This window comes from Ascaphus truei, chromosome 2 (assembly GCF_040206685.1).
Source record: "Ascaphus truei isolate aAscTru1 chromosome 2, aAscTru1.hap1, whole genome shotgun sequence".
Lineage (NCBI taxonomy): Eukaryota > Metazoa > Chordata > Amphibia > Anura > Ascaphidae > Ascaphus > Ascaphus truei.
In genome coordinates this window covers 44,270,545-44,288,934 of record NC_134484.1, presented here as the reverse complement: position 1 = coordinate 44,288,934, position 18,390 = coordinate 44,270,545, and the positions used below count along the sequence as shown (strand labels likewise).

General features: G+C 41.9%; 1 long non-coding RNA gene across 1 annotated transcript; it reads right to left on the bottom strand.

Annotated features, from left to right (window-relative positions):
- Positions 1–2,921: 2,921 nt before the first annotated feature.
- On the bottom strand, positions 2,922–9,749 carry LOC142488496 (uncharacterized). Its single transcript, XR_012799441.1, has 4 exons — positions 9,301–9,749; positions 7,079–7,221; positions 5,872–6,091; positions 2,922–3,628 (listed from the first exon to the last, which is right to left on the bottom strand). It is a non-coding gene; the product is annotated as an uncharacterized LOC142488496 (long non-coding RNA).
- Between the last annotated feature and the right edge of the window lie 8,641 nt (positions 9,750–18,390).

Below are 18,390 nucleotides of genomic sequence, written 5' to 3'. Positions count from 1 at the left end.
GAGGGGAGCTGAGGAGTCCTCTAACTGGCACAGGACCACATCGTGCTCATTCCAAGGTAGGAGGCGCGGCAGGTATGTTTAGCTTGAGGAGGGGGAGGTGTGTGAGTGCGTGCAAAGCTGGGGGAAGTCTTAACATACGCGGAGCGGCCTTCCTCCTGCAGTGCTGTGTTGTAATGGCGACACGTGATGTTGCCGTGTCAAACACTATGCCGTTACGCCATGATGTCATGACACTGTAGGAGGAAGGCCCCGCTGCCGGTATGCCACCTTGGGCTCTACCAAAGGTACGGCTGGCCCTGAAAACATCACCATAAAGGTTACCCCATACACATCAAACATCCTCGCTCTTGCACCAGCCAGTACATAGTATATCCCTTGCCCCTATAGCTTATACAACATTGGGAAAAGGTAGTGAGCTTTAAAAAAAGATAGAATGGCTCTTCACAGATCTGCTATCTGATCAATTCTTTGTCTGCATTGGAGTGATCATCTTTTTGAGTTGTCATGGGGCCTAATAAATCTAATCTAATATTATACTCTGTGATTATGTTTTTATAGGAAATAGGGCCAAATTGGATTGGCTATGTTGTCCCTAACACCAGTTAGTATGTCTATATGTTTCTGTCTTGCAGGTCATTAGCTGTTTTTACTTCGCCTCAGACGCTCTTAGAAATAATACCCGGGTCGCCCCCTAAAGGAATCTCCCCATTATGCTTCATCTTCACTGCTCCTGTCCACAAAGCCAGCATGGGCAGGGTTAACAACATCAGGAAAAGACAGGCGCATCTTCAAAGACCTGGAGATTGTCGCCTCCTCCGCCTCCCCCCCCCCCCTGCATCTCTATGCTCTGGGTGCCTGTTTGCTGCTCAACGGTCTTCACTTCACCTCAGACTCTTTTAGAAAATAACACCTGGGTTGCAGCAATGGCAGCAGCCATTTGGCTGTGAAACGGTGTCAGTCGTTTGCTGCCTTTAGTTGATATTCCTGATGTTACCACTGCCCTGTTATTGGTCTTGGGTAATATATTTCAGATGTATAATCTTCTCACCTTACTCTGTTCTCAGCTCTATTTCGACACAATCTCACTTTCTTTTCCCCAACGCCAACTCGTTCAAATAACAAGCAGCTATTTGAAACACACCAACCTTCTTCTCCCCCTGTACCTTATGTTTCACTTACCCTTCCTTATAGTTTGGAAACTCCTTGGGGCAGGGTCCTACCTACCAATACTGCACCAATGTACTGTATGTTAATGTTTGATATTTTATTGTTTTCGTTCTACAACCCTTTTTTTACCACGCTACGGACTATATCCTGTGCGTCAGAATCAGGTACCAAACCCCAATAGATTTCTTGAATATTCTGTAGTTAGCTATGAGCTATAAAACAATAAATTGCATGTTTCTGTTTTTTCTCAAGGCAGAAATTAAAAGTCCTGAAGAGACATCATTGAAAATGAGAGGTAATTCTCTATGCACTTTTGTCCTGGTAAAATATTTTATAAGAAAAAAAAAAAAAGTTAGCCAAAAAATACAAATGATTTCCTTTAAGATACACCACAATCGTGTGATTTTTCCACATAATAATAATTTTGGACTCAAACACAATCATTTTAGTTAAACCAAAACACCCACCCCCTCTCCCCCCATTAAAAACGAAGTTCAAAGACCAGTTAGAATGCAAATATTATACAGAGAATCATATACTATTTTCCATGGACACTGCTTAAACATTTTACCTTATAACTCAAGCAACAACTTTGGCATAAAAGACAACCAAACTTGGTCTTGGACGCACAAGCTTGCAAAGCTAGAGGAAATGATTTACTATGTTTTAGGTTGGTAACTGATACCCTTGCAAGAGCTAAAGTGGCCCAGAGGTTGAAGAAAAGAATGAATATATTATTATTTTCAACATATGTTTGCAGTTGTAGAAGTTTAAAACAATCTTCCTTAATTAGCTTGGACACACTGTTGGCTGAGATCTCTCATTTCTTCATCCTAACTATCCTTCTGTATTAATGCAAAGCATATCTTGAGTTATTTTCCCTATTGAAGTTCTTGATTGATTTATAGAAAAGGAACCCCACAGTAGAAGTTCTCAGTTTAATCCTTAGGGAACTACAGTATCCTGGGATAATAAAATAAGGCCAAAGGATAAAGCAATTCCAGGATCCAGTACGATTAACACCATCAGATATCTGTGGATAGACGCCTAAAACTTTTTAACCCACTTAGCACTCAAGGAAACAATAAATACTGTACTAACGAGAGCAATATGATGTAGAACTAATGCAATCACTCACATAATTTAGAGCTGATATAAAGTGTGTTGGCATACAGTATGTCATCATGTATTAAATACTATACACCCTTTTCCTTTTTAGTTTTTGATCAAACACAGAGAACAAGTGATTGGATATAATTTGAAAATAATAATTCATAGCTCAACGGTTGGTCTCAAGAAATGTGTCAATGTTTACTGAGAGAGCGAGTTACATTTCTAATTGTCGCCTGTATACGATAGGCAGCTTTGATACAATTTGTCTGAGACAGGACACATTGCAGTCAGGCTTCCCCACAATGCCCACCGTCCTACCTTTCTGTATAGAGGCTCAATCTACAGTATGGAATGTCCCAGCTCCACCCCCCTGGTGCCCATCTGCTCTAATACATGAAGACAATGCTGACAAACTTCAAATGCTCATGTCATGGAAAGTCATCTGGGCTCTTACAAAACATAAAGGGGACTGTGTATCAAAGCCTCCTGGCTGCAAAACTGGTGCACAACTGAAGCAAAAAATAAATGCACCTGGTTTATGGAAGAAAAATTCCCATAGGATACAATGCGATGTTTTGCTTTGATATATTTTGTGCAGTTTTGTTCTTCAGTTTTACCCCCTCTCCCCCCCCGTAAAGTTTCATACGTAGCGCCCAAAGAACAGCAAAAATAAGTTATATTTTACATCTGATCTCTTGCTGGCACACACACGTAGTGGCTGACAATTTGTGGCAAATGTAAGATCACAAAGTGTCTGTACCTCATTTAATTGGTTATTGCAGTTGGTGTAAATATTGGGGCCTATTATATGGTAGTAGGGTGTATTGTTTCGATTTTTTTTAAAATGTGTGTCAAAATATCAGTGCTAAAAGTGATACCAACCTTTATAAAATGTGCATTGTATATATAAAGACTTCATACATACAGTATGATGCATCATTTATTGTTTAAAATTATTTTTTAATCCCGGATTGATTCAATTTACATTAAAACAGAATGATGCATTTTTTTTTAATTTAGAACTTTTGTTAGTAAATATAAATTCAATATGCCGCTATTGAATTGCTATTTCTAAGTGGCTGTTATATGGCTGTATTTTCAGTCAACGCATTTTGCCAAAACAAGTTAGAGTGGGAGTCTCTAGCCTAACACAGAGCACTGGGTAGATGCGCTCCTGACTGCCAGCTGACCACCAAAGAGATTCCGGAAGTGATGTGTATCCACGAGAACGTGACGAAGCTGAGACTGCAAACACGAAGAGCGGGGAGGCTCCGGACCATGGAGAGTTCCCGAGAGGGACGGGGCATCCGAACGAAGGAATGTGGTGAGCGGCAGTATCCAGTGGCGCCTGCCAATACACGACAGTGTTACGTGCTTTTTAAATTTAGCATTATTGTTTATCTCTCCTGATACCCGTGTCTGATAACACTTTCATTTGCATGCAAAGGTTATAAACGGCGGTGCAACTGCTGTTGGAAAAATATATGACCAAAACTGCAAAAGAACTAGGTGCAAAAATGTATTGAAGGCACGTTAAAAAACAGTAAGAGAACACTCTTACGCATTTCGCGTCGTCACCCATGCTTTATCTAGGAAATGATGTGATTCTTTTTTTAACTGCTAGGTTATTACAAATGTAGCTAGCTCAAGAAGACAGTTTGACATTGTAGTAAATCAAATTGCAACATATGTTAAGGTACAGTATAAATTGGTATAGGTTATTTGGAGTAGGGCCGGTGCTACCACTAGATGACTTAGATGGTCGCCTAGGGCAGCACATTTTGTGGGGCAGCAGAAACAGAGGAGGTGGATGGCGGGCGGGAGAGGACGATAGGAGCAGAGCAGAATGGCAGAGGAGGAAGACGTTAGGTGGCGGCAGCTGGGGGGGGGGGAGGAAAAGGCCAGAGGACCACGGGACAAGAGCAGGATGGCACAGGTGGACAGCCAGGGAGGAGACCATCTTAGCGGTCTGACCCGGGAGTCTTCACTGACTTCCGGTGTCTGCCGCTGCTACAGCACAGCTCCTCACCGGCTGCCCTGCTCCCGTGGTCTTCTGGCCTCTTCTCCCGCCGGCACCCGTCATCTTCCTCCTCTGCTGCTCCACTCCTGCCATTCTCCGTCCACTTCTCCTGCCACTGCCTGACGTCCTCCTCCTCTGTCCTCTTCTCCTGCTGCCACCCACCTTCTCCTCCTTTGCTGTCCTGCTCTACCTCAGACCACCGAAGCCAGGTAAGTGAGAGGAGGAGGTGGAAGAGGGTGAGAGAGGAAGAGGAGGAGGAGAGGGTGAGAGAGGAAGGAAACAAAAGGGGAGAGGGGCAAAAAAGCAGGTAGGCAGAACTCCCCCTTTAATGTAGTGTGTTTCTAACAAGTTTCATCACCATTTAATTGTAGCACTACATGGAAAATAATACAGCTTTCTCCATGATCAATGCCGCTTTGAGATCTGTAAAATATCATAACTTAATAAATGAATTATATTTCTATAATAATAGATCAATGTTTTTCTTCTGTTTGAACCCAAATGGGCAATTAACTATAGAATTTTGTTCAATAATGTGCTTTCCTTTTAAGCAGCAATCCATGCACACCATAAAAATAAAAAATCTACTTATTAACTTGGCAAAGTCCTGTTTTTAGCAAACCCACCCGTTTTACATTTTTTTGTTGAATTCTGGAGATATCAGTGGCTGAAATATTGCCTTCCTGGGATATGGCCGCTGGTATTCACATTCATTAAGACACCAGTGGCTGCAATGGTAAAAGCTGATTCCAGTGAATTAATAAACGGGCGAACACTCAAATGAAATGTTTGAAGCAGATCAGCATAACATTGGTGTGTTACAACATTATTTTAGTTATTTGTAGGGATTGATGCTTTAAGGAGGTACTGTAACAGCATAGGCACACAGGGCCACTTTATACATTAGGCCGACTAGGCACAGTGCCTAGGGCCTACGAACCTTTTAGGGCCTACAATATTTCACTTGAAAAAATACCTAAACAAAAAAAATTCACAAAATAAGAGAAAACAGCAAATTTTAATTTAAAATGCCTTCAAAGTATCGATACCTTTAAATATTGAAACAAAAGTATCGATGCCAAATATCGCTAGTATCGAAAGAAACAAGGAAGCAAACGATGAAATTAGTGTACAAATATCGGACACACAGGCCTCTAGAAATAAAAGTGCCTAGGGCCTACTAAGGTCTTAAAACGGCCCTGAATGGCACATCCTTTATCAGTTTTACTCTGACAGATACAACCTGCACACTTTTCTTCTGCAAGCTCTTTACAAGATATTGGCGTCCTCTGTATTTACTAAAATCACCCAGCTGCAAAAGTAGGGCAAACCCACTGTAAAAAACAGCTCGATTCATCAAAGAAAATAAGTCCCATTAAAAGCAATGGGAGATTTTCCTTTGATAAATCTGGTGTCATTCTTTTGCAGACTTTGCCCCAGTTTTGCAGTTAGGGGACTATAGTAAATAACCACCAATATATACAAGATCTTTTGTACATCTTTGAACTACCACAGTGATAGATTGTCAGGATAACGTAATCCACATTTTATAATATGATTCAGTTACTTACACTCTTTTGCCTAGTTTCTATGTCCTGTGCAATGCTGGCTGTGTAACATTTTGCTCACAAGGTCAATATGAACACAGCTACTTATTCTTACTTCTCTCATATATGACTGTACTGTACATTTGATGTTTGGACATCTTCAAAGGTGGAGATTGCAGAGAAATTACTTGCTGGCACCTGTGGAAGTTGACGTTTTCAAATAAGAAGTCTGTTAAAAATGTTCCTGGGGAATGATGAAAAAAAATCTGATGTAATAGAAACATACAGAACCATATGTATGTATATGTATTATATTATATACAGTGTATATATAAATATATTTAAAAAAAAAACATTAAAAGGAAGTTAATGTCTGAATAAAAGGATACAAAATGCGAGGAGTAAAATTAGTAGCATAATTAGACAAATGTACAGTAGGTTGTGAGGGCGCCACTACACCCGGTATTCATATACCTCCTGGGCTCTCCATGCCTGGCAGGCACCAAAACTCTGCCACGGCCAAGGACATTTACACCTAAATTGTCCTTGGTCCCCTCATGGCACAAGCTACCTATACACCTTCTTACAAACCCAATATTTAATATATTGTATCCAATATTTGAAAGGTGTATTATCAAACCCACACAAACCAGGTATGGCCTCTTGTAACTCTGTGTGCTTTAAAGAATAATCTCCCAAACAGTTTTATAAATTTACCCATGGCCTTGTTTATCCTGCACCTGCAAATCACAATTGCCCCAGGGTCCGAAGACCCAATACAACACAAATGTGACATAATTTCAGACCAAATTAAAATGATTGTTAAACGCTACCAATATACTTGCCAAATTCCTTTTCATTTCCTACACAAGATCAACTGAGCGCTTATAACTCAAGATGCTGCTCCCTGCATGTATTACCAAAACATCCGAGCGGCAGCGTAACCGTTGCTGTCTTAATAAATCAGGCAAAACCTTCAGCCAATGCAACCTCTACTGCCCAACCACGTAATGCAAGCCTGGTCCGGGTGAAATCAAAATCGGCAACCGTAAAAGTTGCTCTTTCACCAGGCAACTGACCCAGAAGACAAGTGAATCCCAACGACCCAGATCTGCTACTACTAGGGGCTTACTGCCTCCTATGCAAAATATATTCGTCCAGTAATCCCGCCAAACCATCACGTACGTATGCTCACCCCATCTGTATAACAATGAAACCTTCGTTGTCTTACTAATTCCGTCAACCTTTGCATCCGACACCAAACTTACTTGGCCAACCTGCTCCTTTTGGAATTCGAGCCAAACGCTGTATACACTCTCCTGAGATTGACCCCAGAAGGCTATACAAACTGATATAATACCTCTCCACTCCATACTAGAATGAAAGAAATAAAAAAAGTTAACATACACCTGAACTGGTTGTCTGTTATGTAGATGGCCACTACCCTCAGCCATTTACAAACGAACCATGCTGTCAGATAAAAAGAAAGGGGTGAGGGGAGATCAAACCCCCACCCCATCTATTGTTCTGCACACACCGTGGTCCACCTGTAAAACCCTGCAAACCACGCCCATGATGGCTGGAAAATTTGCAAGTATCCATCCCCACAGTTTTATTTCAATTGATTACTCAATACGCTAACACCATAATATGTCATGACTAGCTGTATAGAAAAAGCCTGTTCCCTGAGGAAAATCTGTACCTTGAACCTTGACCACCAAAAGTCCCACCGGACTGGAGTGTCATAAATTCCTAATTCTTTACCCTCAGACCTGATGTCATTATAAGCGCAGCATGCCACACTTTTCCCTAAGGATCCTATAACCTTTCCCCAGTATCTATGTGGATGCCTAGCAAAGACATAACAGCACAATTGCTCTCTGTCTTGTAATGAAAATGTTCAAAAGTGCTCAGTTTTAAACCACTAACATGTAGCACCAAACACTCCCGGTTTGTTCTTTGGGACTTACCCTAAAAAGGGGGTTACCCCCCTCAACCCCCCAAATCTTGCCATCTTGTAATAACTCCTGTTTAATGTCATACTCTAACAGATTATAGAAGTGAAACTAATATCTCCCTTTCTGATATTATACCCATATTCTTAAACCTAATTTCTATTTTGTAACGTAACTGCATATATAATTGCATCAATGGGTGACTCAGAAGTCTGCACCCTACTGCATTAATGCATACCTCCCCATCTGGAGGTATGCTGATTTAAAAACGAAATCTTCTACTGTCACCTTGAAGTCACAATACCATAAATTCTTTATATAGGATCAGGGGGCACCAAATATGTTCTATTTATGCAACCAAAATTAAATCAAGTAGATTTGGAAGCAGGATAACTGCGCAGCCTATTAAGACAAATTCTCATAATTCCGTGCCGCCATGACCTATACAAATGATATTCTTCACTTCATCGCATGTGTGCGGTACTAAGTTGGTTTATTCCCCCATTGCTGTATGTGATGTTGAAATTCTGTATTGGCCAAAATATACAACTCACCAAAGCCGGGGCCTCTTAAAAATAGAATTGGCTGGAAGTAAAAAACCTTGACGTACACCACTGGACTTGATGAATGTGCTTAGTACCTCTTTGCAAAAAACAGGAGGTGGCCTTCAAACCCACAGCTCCTGAGCGTCGCAAGCCTAAATCCCTTGCCTTATACTGTAAATCTATGTTAATTGCAGCTTCCCATTTATTATCCTTCTTTATTCTAAGTCATAACATAAATGTGGAGAGACTTCATTGTTAAAGAACCAACAAAATAACATAATAATAAATGATGCTTTACAACCTTAATTAAATGGAATGGAAGTTACTACAGTATACTGTTAACTAACCCTATTGTTTATTTAAAGAGGGGTATTGGGGCATCTACCATGGCTGAACCTTTCTATTTTCATTTCTGGGAGACCGTGGTTCTTGAGATACTTACTCGTGAGGTTACAGGTTTGAAATCTCCCTCAGGGTAAACAAAATGGCTGCAAAATCTTGTGCAAATAGGAAGTCGCAACATCAACACTTTAAGATTCACACTCTGTTGTATTTACCAGCTCTCAGCATAGTGCTTCCCCTCAATAATAGATTTTCCAAATCCCTTCTTTCCTCAGAATCTAACCAGGCATTCAATAAAATTGTATTTGTATATTTGCACCAAAAAAAGGTCAGAAACTATACACTCTGAGCAATGTATCTCTATAGCATGGCCGCTGCTTTCCCTGTGAATGACCTTGTTACCATCCTATTACTTAACTGTAAATTCAGGGCTGTGGCATATTGCAGGATACCAGTATACTGTATAGTACCACAGGCTAAAGCCCAACAGCTGATTGCAGCATTGCTGCAATGTTACCAGCTACCCCTCAGACTGCACACCTTAGGCCTTGATTATACATAAAAACGCATGCAGCGGCGCTGCGCACCACCAAAACTAAAATTAGACCTACCTGGAAAGCGCTTATACCAAGCGCAACTGTCACACATTGTTACTGCAACGCGGGCGACAGTGGAAGCGTTTTGCAAATTTGCTTTCTGGTTGCGTCGGCCGCGTCACATGACATTGCCGTCCAATAAAAAAACAGATTTCAGCCAGCAGCCGGGGGCGCAGTGGCATGCGCTTGTGCACATGTTGCTCTGCGACGGAGCTAATGTAAAGTCACAGATGCGCGCGGCCTGCAGTGCGGCTGTATAATCGCAGCCTTACACCATGGGACATTTGAATGATTAAACAAAGTTTGTGCATGCACTTCCCGCTGTTTCCCTTCCTCTCACTGTCAGGCATGAGGTGCAATTAATCTGTGCACTTAAAGCAAAACCACAACTACAATGCCTGTTTAAATAATCAATAATAATTAATTAAATAATATAGCCCAACTACACACTGGCCCAGATAAACTTCTGATTAGTCAAATTTAAATAAGGGGTGGAGCCAAAATACCAGTTAGGCTAAACTGACAGTTAGGCCAAAATGCCAGTTACTGTAGGCCAAAATGCCAGTTAGGCTAAATTGACAGTTAGTGAGGAGAATGTTAAAGCAGCCATTTTGTACAAACCTTTTTTTTAAAGACATCTAAACACCTGCATACAGGTGCAACTGCCTAATACTGATATATAATACTACTGCATATTACCATGTCACCATTTCAGTGCATGAAGCCTACATATGCTCCACATAATTGTACTATAATAATTTACTCTATGTAATATAGTTTCCACTATCATGCCACTGTGAGTAAGAAAATATGAAACCTCTATCTTTGTTTAGCAATATTTCACATATAACCCATAACTGTAAACAAATAAATTGTCATGTTGCTGAGAAACTGACACTCTGTCTGCCAGCTCCTCATTAGCCTTATAAACCTTCAGAAGCATTTTTTTAAAAAAATATGTAACGGTGCTTCCCTCACCCAGTGGGAGATTTGTCTATTACTACGGTGTATGGTGCATATATCTGCTGGCAACAGGAGGGCTGAGTCATCCGCTGATGGTAGTGGGGACACAGGACCAGGCTTCTGGGGTTCATACCCCACATATCTCTTTAGCAGTGCAGCGCCTCCATCTGCCGTAGGCTCCAGGAGCTGAAGGTGATCTCCAACGGTAGAACTTATTACCTCTCCCCACAGTAAGGTCACGCACCAGGCAGGAGGTATATAAAAGGAACAGTTTATTCACTCTGTACAGCACAGTTACACGGCAGGCTTCTGCCCGATGCAGTACTCTCAGCTCTCACTGAAGGATGGTCCCTGGACGTCACTACAGGCCAAGGGCACCCGCAGCCATCATAGCTCTTCCCCACCTCACTAGCAGAGGCAGAGGTATGGTCCACACTCACTCTTCCCTGGACGGAAGACCACAAGGGAAGGCCCCAATTTCATGCTCCCAGTTGTATGAAACTGTTAAACTAAAAGACCATTTTACTTAATAGATATTTATACATATATATTTAGGCACTGTACCGTGTATGAGTATCACTGGATGTGCTAAAACTGAGCTCTGTCTGTGTTTTATGTTCTGTCTCTGGTTTTAAATATATATTGACATGCTCAGTAGCACTCCTCTGTGACACTCATATGCTTATATATATGTTGTGGTTATTTTGGGGGTTCAATAGGAGCTTGTTAGGTGTCCAGTATATTTCACAATCTTATAAAATAACCCAGTTTTGTAAATATGGCTCTAAATCTGAGACTAAAAAAGGCTCAGTAATGTAACATTCTGAGGATTACAGAGACCTTTAATGCTGCAGCTGTCGTTAAAAAAAGTCATCCAATATGTGTATCATTACAATCTACACACTGACAAGTGATTAGCTAAGTTGCTAATCGATCCGTTCTCCTGTAATCGATCGCTGAAGATTCAGCTCAGGGGTTCACTAAATGCATCTTGGGTAATCTTCTCCTGCACTGACAGCCAGAGTTCTGTGAGGAAGATCAGGTGACGAGGCAGGCACTAGATTCAATTGGTTCACTGCTAGAGAGGGCAGGGCTCAAAAAAGTGATGCTGTTTCAGGAGGGGAAGAGGATGTGACTTTGTATATGGTTGCTATAGGAACAAAAATACTTGTTACATTAGAATACATTAAAAATGTCTTTAAAATTGTTTTATTTTTATTTTTTTAAATGCTACGAGTATTTTTTCATAGTACAGGACTGATTTATTAAAAACAAAACACACGTAGGATATTCCTTGAGCTGCAGCTTTAATGGGACAGTCCTTCTTAAAATGTAAATTAAAAAAAACCCAGCTTGTCTGTGCTGTCTTCCTTAGGAACATTCAATTACCGTTAAATGAAAGTTGAACTTATTTTTTATCACATGTAAGATACATTACTTTTTGGCATGTTCTCTGATGTTCATTCTTATCAGACTGTGAGGCACTTTTATCTGGTTAACAATGGTAAAAGAAATACTTTATGTAGTCCTGGTTGGTTTTGGGCTATACGTCTGCCCTCCTCCTGGCAGTAATCCTTAGTAAGGGTAGGTTTGCCAGAAGTAATCATGGGTTTTCCCCACACCTTGCAGCTCAGTGAGTCAGAGAAGGTAGCGCAATCAGGCCTGTGTCCAATCACGGGCAAGGGGCTGGTTCTTACTGGAACTGACTTAAGGAGATGCATTTCCTCAATTTATTCAGTTCTCTCTACCGTGAGAGAGGTGCAGTCTATCCAACCCAGTAGTGCAGGGCTCTGCTTACTGAGGCCCTCCCTTAGGGGAGAGGTGGAAGGCTATTCCCATTACCCTAGGGAAGAGCATGGACTGCTCTTGGTGGCCAGTGGCCGGGAGTGAATGTCCAGGGACATCTGGAGGGAGAAGACCTGATTGCTAAGAATTGATTTCGGTGTAAGCTGTACACTATCTTTGATTGGAGTGAGAGAAATAAGAATAAAGATAATCTGTTTTCACACACTTCTTGCCTGAGACAGAAATCTATCAGGAAGAAGAGATAAGTTCTCCTGCAGAGATTTCTCCCCACATCTCTGGGGGCTGCAAGAGATGGAGGCGCTGTCATCGTGAGTACAATTCGGGTAATACCCCAGAAGCCTGTCCTGACCTCCCCTATAACACCAGGCGGGAGACTCAGGGCCCCCGTTACCAGCAGGAATGCACCACACTAAGATGAGTAACCAGAGTAGGCTTTCCCACCACATGAGAGACAAAACACAACAGCGCAAAAACGCAAATAGTGAAGTATATCAACAATAATTAAATAAAAATAAGGGTAAGTATTCTGCGTACATAAAAATGGCAGATCAATCGCAATTACGTGTCCATTACACGAGATTACCACACAGCTAACACCGGAACTGCCGACAGATAAGGATCCCATTGGTCATTATCACAATTTAGTTGGTTGTAGCTACACACTTTATTTATTTTATCACTTTCCCACCACATACCCCATCTGAGATCGGGGGGGGGGGGGGAAAGGGGGGAAACAGGGTTACATTTACAAATACTACACAATGGCCCTGAATGGTACTGTCCATATAAGAGGGGTAGGCTTAGTTTAGAGAAAAGTAAATGTTTCTCATATCAGTTGACAGATGTTTGAGTTAGGAAGGAAAGTAATTAGTTGAGATTCATATAAAATGTTCTTCAGGTTCAAGGCTATGTAATACATAATAAAGCAAATAGATCAAAACCGGTGGGACATGGTTTCACGCTGATTAAACAATGCAATAGTTAAGAGAAGAACCAGTATTGTATTTTTATTATGACACCAAGAAACTAAAGTATGATGAGGAAATAATGGTGATCAAATGTATCCCAATTCTGAGAAGCACTAGGAAGGCATACTGTATTAGCAGTACAATTAAGAAGAAAAAGCGGAAAAAAAGGCAGCAGGCAGAGATTGGATCTATTCAACGTACTGTGACGAAGCAGTCTTCTTTGTGCCAGGAAATTATGAGAGCTGATGTATTCCTTAACATGAAAAGATGGCCTCACAGCAAATTGATAAGAGGCTGTCTTTACTTCTATCAATTTAAAATCACTGCAACAGAAGTATTATCAAGTGAATGTCACTCGCTCTGTACTAATTTGTCACAACCCCCGCTCTTCCTTTTATTGTGATGTGATATAATGAAAGTATTTAAGTCAGCCAGTATTGGCTGTTCCAATGTAGTTTGGCTGTGCCCGCTTTTCATGTGTCATCTTTTAAGTGTCTGTGGAGTTAAGATGGAATGGAATTTGAGGTGAACAAGAAAATAAGAATTGGGTTCAGAGCTTTACCAACTACTCTTCAACTGTGAGAATTTACCTTTTTAAAATACTCTGACAATTTTTGAACTACGCTAAGACTTTAACTTTATAAGTTGTTGTCTAACCTTCAGTGCTAGGTTGCGCGTTCAGGCCTAATTCATACATCTGATCTTTCAAATTATACTACTCATGTCCTCCAATATTTGGGAACTCTCTCCTCCTACTACCTGCGCTGTATTCCAATATGTCCTCTCTATTGCTCTTTCTGTTTGAAGGTCTCACTCCTTTGTACATTTTTCTATTCTCTCCACCTTCCCCACTCTCCTCCTTCTATCCACATTTCTTCATCTCTCCTCTCCTCCACCTTTGCATCTGCCCAGACACTCTAGCACTATTTACATACCTCTATCACAGCTACTTCTGCACACCTCAATTAAAAGCCCCTTCACAAACATTCTTTTCACCTCTTTTCTCTCTCTCTACTCCTCCTTCTTGCTGCGAGGGATATTTATCCTTATCCTGGACCTGGCCTTATACACAACTATATAGTATATATAAGTGTCAAAAGGAGTGCTACTGAACATGGCCAAATGTATACAACAAAAGCACAAAGCTACATCCAATATGACAAAAATACACAGTGAAATACCTATATATTCTCTTGAAAAGGGTCATTTTGTTAAACTCTTTGGCCAAAGAATTATAAGCCTGCAAGCTACTGTACATCAAGGCATGACCAAATTTACAGGTCCTACAGTAACACTACCTGATTAAAATTCTCATTTACCCCCATATTTGGAGGGAGAATGATCACATTTCATCTGTCCAAACCCAGCAGCATGAACAAGACTTGCTAACTTGGAAAGTGGGGAGGGACGAGCTTAAACCCTGGGGGGGAGGGACCACGAACCACCAAACAGCTGAGACCAGCTGGAAAAAGTTAATAAACACACAGAATCCCAGCAAGCTCCAGAAGCCCCAAAACATACCACATAATATATACAGTATATATGTATATAAGTGTCAAAAGGAGTTCTACTGGGCGTGACCAAATGTACAACAAAAGACAGAAAAGCCCAAAGCTACATCCAATATGAAAAAAATACACAGTGAAATACCTATATATTCTCTAATTTAGTTAAACCCTTTGGCCAAAGCATTATAAGCCTGCATGTTCCATCAAGGCATGACCAAATTTGCAGGTCCTAACGCTACCTGATTAAAATGATCATTTATCCCCATATTTGGAGGGGGAAATATCACATTTCATCTGTCCAAATCCAGCTGGTTTCAGCTGTTTGGAAGTTAGTCCCCCCTCCCCCCTCAGGGTTTAAGCTCGTCCCTCCCCACTTTACAAGTTAGCAGTTCTTGTTCATGCTGCTGGGTTTGTACAGATCAAATGTGATCATTCTCCCTCCAAATATGGGGGTGAATGAGAATTTTAATCAGGTAATGATTGACTGATTTCACGTGCATCGCCCGCCCCCTCCCACTTCCGCACGCACGCACCCACCCACATGCTGTATAGATGCGATCACTGCCTTTAGGCAGTCTGATCGCTCAGCGTGCGGACGCATCTGCGCGGTGTGCCCCTGTATGGACGCAGCCTAATAAAGATGTAGTAAGACTTACTGTCTCCACAGTCTCCCTGTATGGGAGCCATGCTTCCGGCTCAGACCTGTATGGAATTGGGGGACACGTCCCCCATGGCGTGTTCCCTCCTTACCTGCCGCTTCTTAGCATCCTGCGCAGCTTACAGAGCACGCGCGCCCAGGCAGGGCTTTCACTGCTCCCATGGAGCCGGGCTCCGCCCCCCGTCTGCGATGCGCATGCGCCTCACGCAGCAGGTGGCACGCACACTTGACGCGCGTGCACCGCTCCCCAGCTGCGTGTTCAAGCCTCATCAGCACTCCCCTCTGTTCCCCTCACCAATCTCTGCCTCCGCGGAGGCCGCGCCTCTGCTCCTCCCCTCTGTAATTGGCTCTCTCAGCCTACAAATACCTAGCTCTCTCAGCTATTCATTGCTGAGCATAGTTCCTGGTAGCCTTCTGCTTTCCACGTCCTGTTCCTAGCCTTTGTCTTGCCTTGTCCCTCTGCTGTTTGTTTTCTTGTGTACCGACCCGGCTTGACTTAGGACTCCACTCTGGATAACAACCCCGGCTTGACTTTGGACTCCTCTCTTGATAACGACCCGGCTTGCCTCTGACTACGTGTATCTCTTCATCCCTGACCTCAGCTATTGGACACTCTACTACCCTGTTACCTCAAACCCTTGACCTCTGCATTACGGACACTGACCATCACACTGGCTCCTCTCTACGACCTCGGCAAGTATCACGACTGGACCGCTTTCTCCAACCCAGATCCGGCTACGTTGACAATCCACCCTCCAGGCGTGCCTCCGCTGCTGTGGGTGCACAGTTTTACACTTTCCCACCTCAGTACCGGGGTCCTGAATTATTCATGGTGAGCACAAGCGTTACAGGACCAACTGCAGTTATAATGTTCCAGCATCAGGGCATTAACAGTCACGGTATCATGGCTTGCCCTGGTGCCAAAGATGTCTTGCTACAGTACATCTGTATTTGAGTGTTTGAGTAATATCTCCACAACATTGAGTTGTGAATCTCCATATCTCCAGCCTTCATATATTCAAATGCACTGCTCTTCCTATAACAGCAGTGTTTTTCTGGTTGAAGGGGTAATATGTCAGTGTGTATGGAAAATCAAATTACTCTAACTCCTTTTGCATGTGGGATATATCCCACAATTAAAGAGAGCCTCATACCATTAGGATAACTTAAAATTCAGCCCAAGCTTCAACTCAAATACGTACATCAAGTGGTGCATCTCCATTGCTGATAACTTCAGGCTTTATTCATATCTTGGGTTTGGGTTGACCATTAGAGTAGAGATGGGTGAAATACTTGATGGAATTAGAGTCCGCCGTGGATTGGCAAGTTCCTTAAATCATCGGATCCGTCTCAAAATGTTAGATCTGAATCCGTCAATCTGCATTATTGTGGGAAGAGTATATACAGTAGATATCAATGTAAAGATGTTACATGGATTTAAGTTGAATCCATCGATGGATGTTTTAAAATCTATGTTGCCGAAACCCAACAACGGATTTTGAAGAATCCAGGTGTCCTTACAATGTCGTCATCCAACAGTGGTTTTCATTCTGCGGATTAGATTTGACCAGGAAAGCCTGGGAAAATCCACAGATCAGATTTAGACAGGTTTTCCCCATCTCTAAGCAAGAGACATTTGATTTGGTTTAAATATCTACGTTGACCATGGCAACAACAACCCATGGGAGCTTGACTACTGCGGCAGGTGGGTCCTGGAAGGTGGCACTGTTTTTTTTTTTTTTACATCCTTAAGGAGAAAGTCCTCATTGCTGATTGGCACCCCTGGAGTTGAAAAAAATATCTTGAATTATTTTAAGTTGTTCACTTCTTGTATGTAACACATGTATCTCCCCCCCACCCCCTCGATCTCATTTAGAGACCCTTCTGGGGAGATACGCTATTACTAGGGGTATGGTGTTATACCTGTTAGGCTCACAGGAGCTTTGAGGTCTGTCTGGGTCCTGAATATAATCAGGGGACTCCCTATAGAACACAGACACATACCTCCTTTCTTCCACACTGAAGACATCCAGGCAGGTATATGTCAAAGGGTATTCTTTATTGTACCCACTGCAGCTCATCACACAGCAACCCAGTACAGCAGCAGATCACAGCTTCTGGGTGGTACACACCCCCTGGTATTCTGAGTTGCAGGTCCATGATGTTACTCAGGCCTACCTGAGCTGAGCATGCCTGCCCTCGCAATGGGGAGGACGTTGCAGCTCTGGCACAGGTCCTGCTAGCTGGAAAACAGGGCTCCAAAGACACAGTATGTTTTGTAGCATTCTACTCAGAGCTTTCTAGAAGGGGCTGGCTCATGACATCAGACCTATCACGATAGGATCTCTCTCTTGCCATGAGTCACCACCCTCCTCAAGTTACTCCCAGGAGAAGCACATGGAGGGGGTCAATAGCCCACAGATTAACTCTGTCATGTCTGCAGCTATCAGGACTTACAGGCAGAGCAGGGAAGTACAGGCACAGATGACGTACCTGCTATATGTATTTAAGTTTTTTAATTGTTTTCTAATTACTTTAGGTGTGTTTTCATGGTTTATATTTATATTCTTTATTTTTGCTAAAACAAAAAACAAAACAAGAACCAAAACCAAACAAATCAAGCCAAATACAAAACACAGAAATATTTTAGAAACAAAATTATATCCAATTTCCAAACTTGGTTTTTTTTTATAGAAAAAAAATACTAATACCAAATCCAAACCATGAGCAAAAGTGCCCATCCTTAGTCTTTGATAAATCTGGTTTATGGCTCCGGCTTTGCAGCAGGTAGACTTTAATATATAAACCGTGACGTGCATTGTATAGAATATATAAACTCTTGCAATGCTCATAAGATTGATAGAGGAGTTTCTTAATTAGCCATAGTGGCCCTCACACACACAAAAAGGAAAAGCGGAAAAGTCACTTCTATTTTACCAGAAGATATTTTCTTAGCAAAGACATCAGCAGACACATGCTTCTACTTTGGCCAAGATGGAAGCAGTTTTACTGTAGCTGTGACTGAAATGCTGATCTGGAGCCAGCAACCTGGGGCTAAATCAAAGTTAGTGCTTTACATAAAATCACAGTGGAGGTGCTTACAATTTACAGGAATTAGACTGTTAAAAGAAAAGTAGATGACATACAATACGCTTATTGGATGAAATTCTTAATAAGGATAAACAGAACATGTCTTTAACTC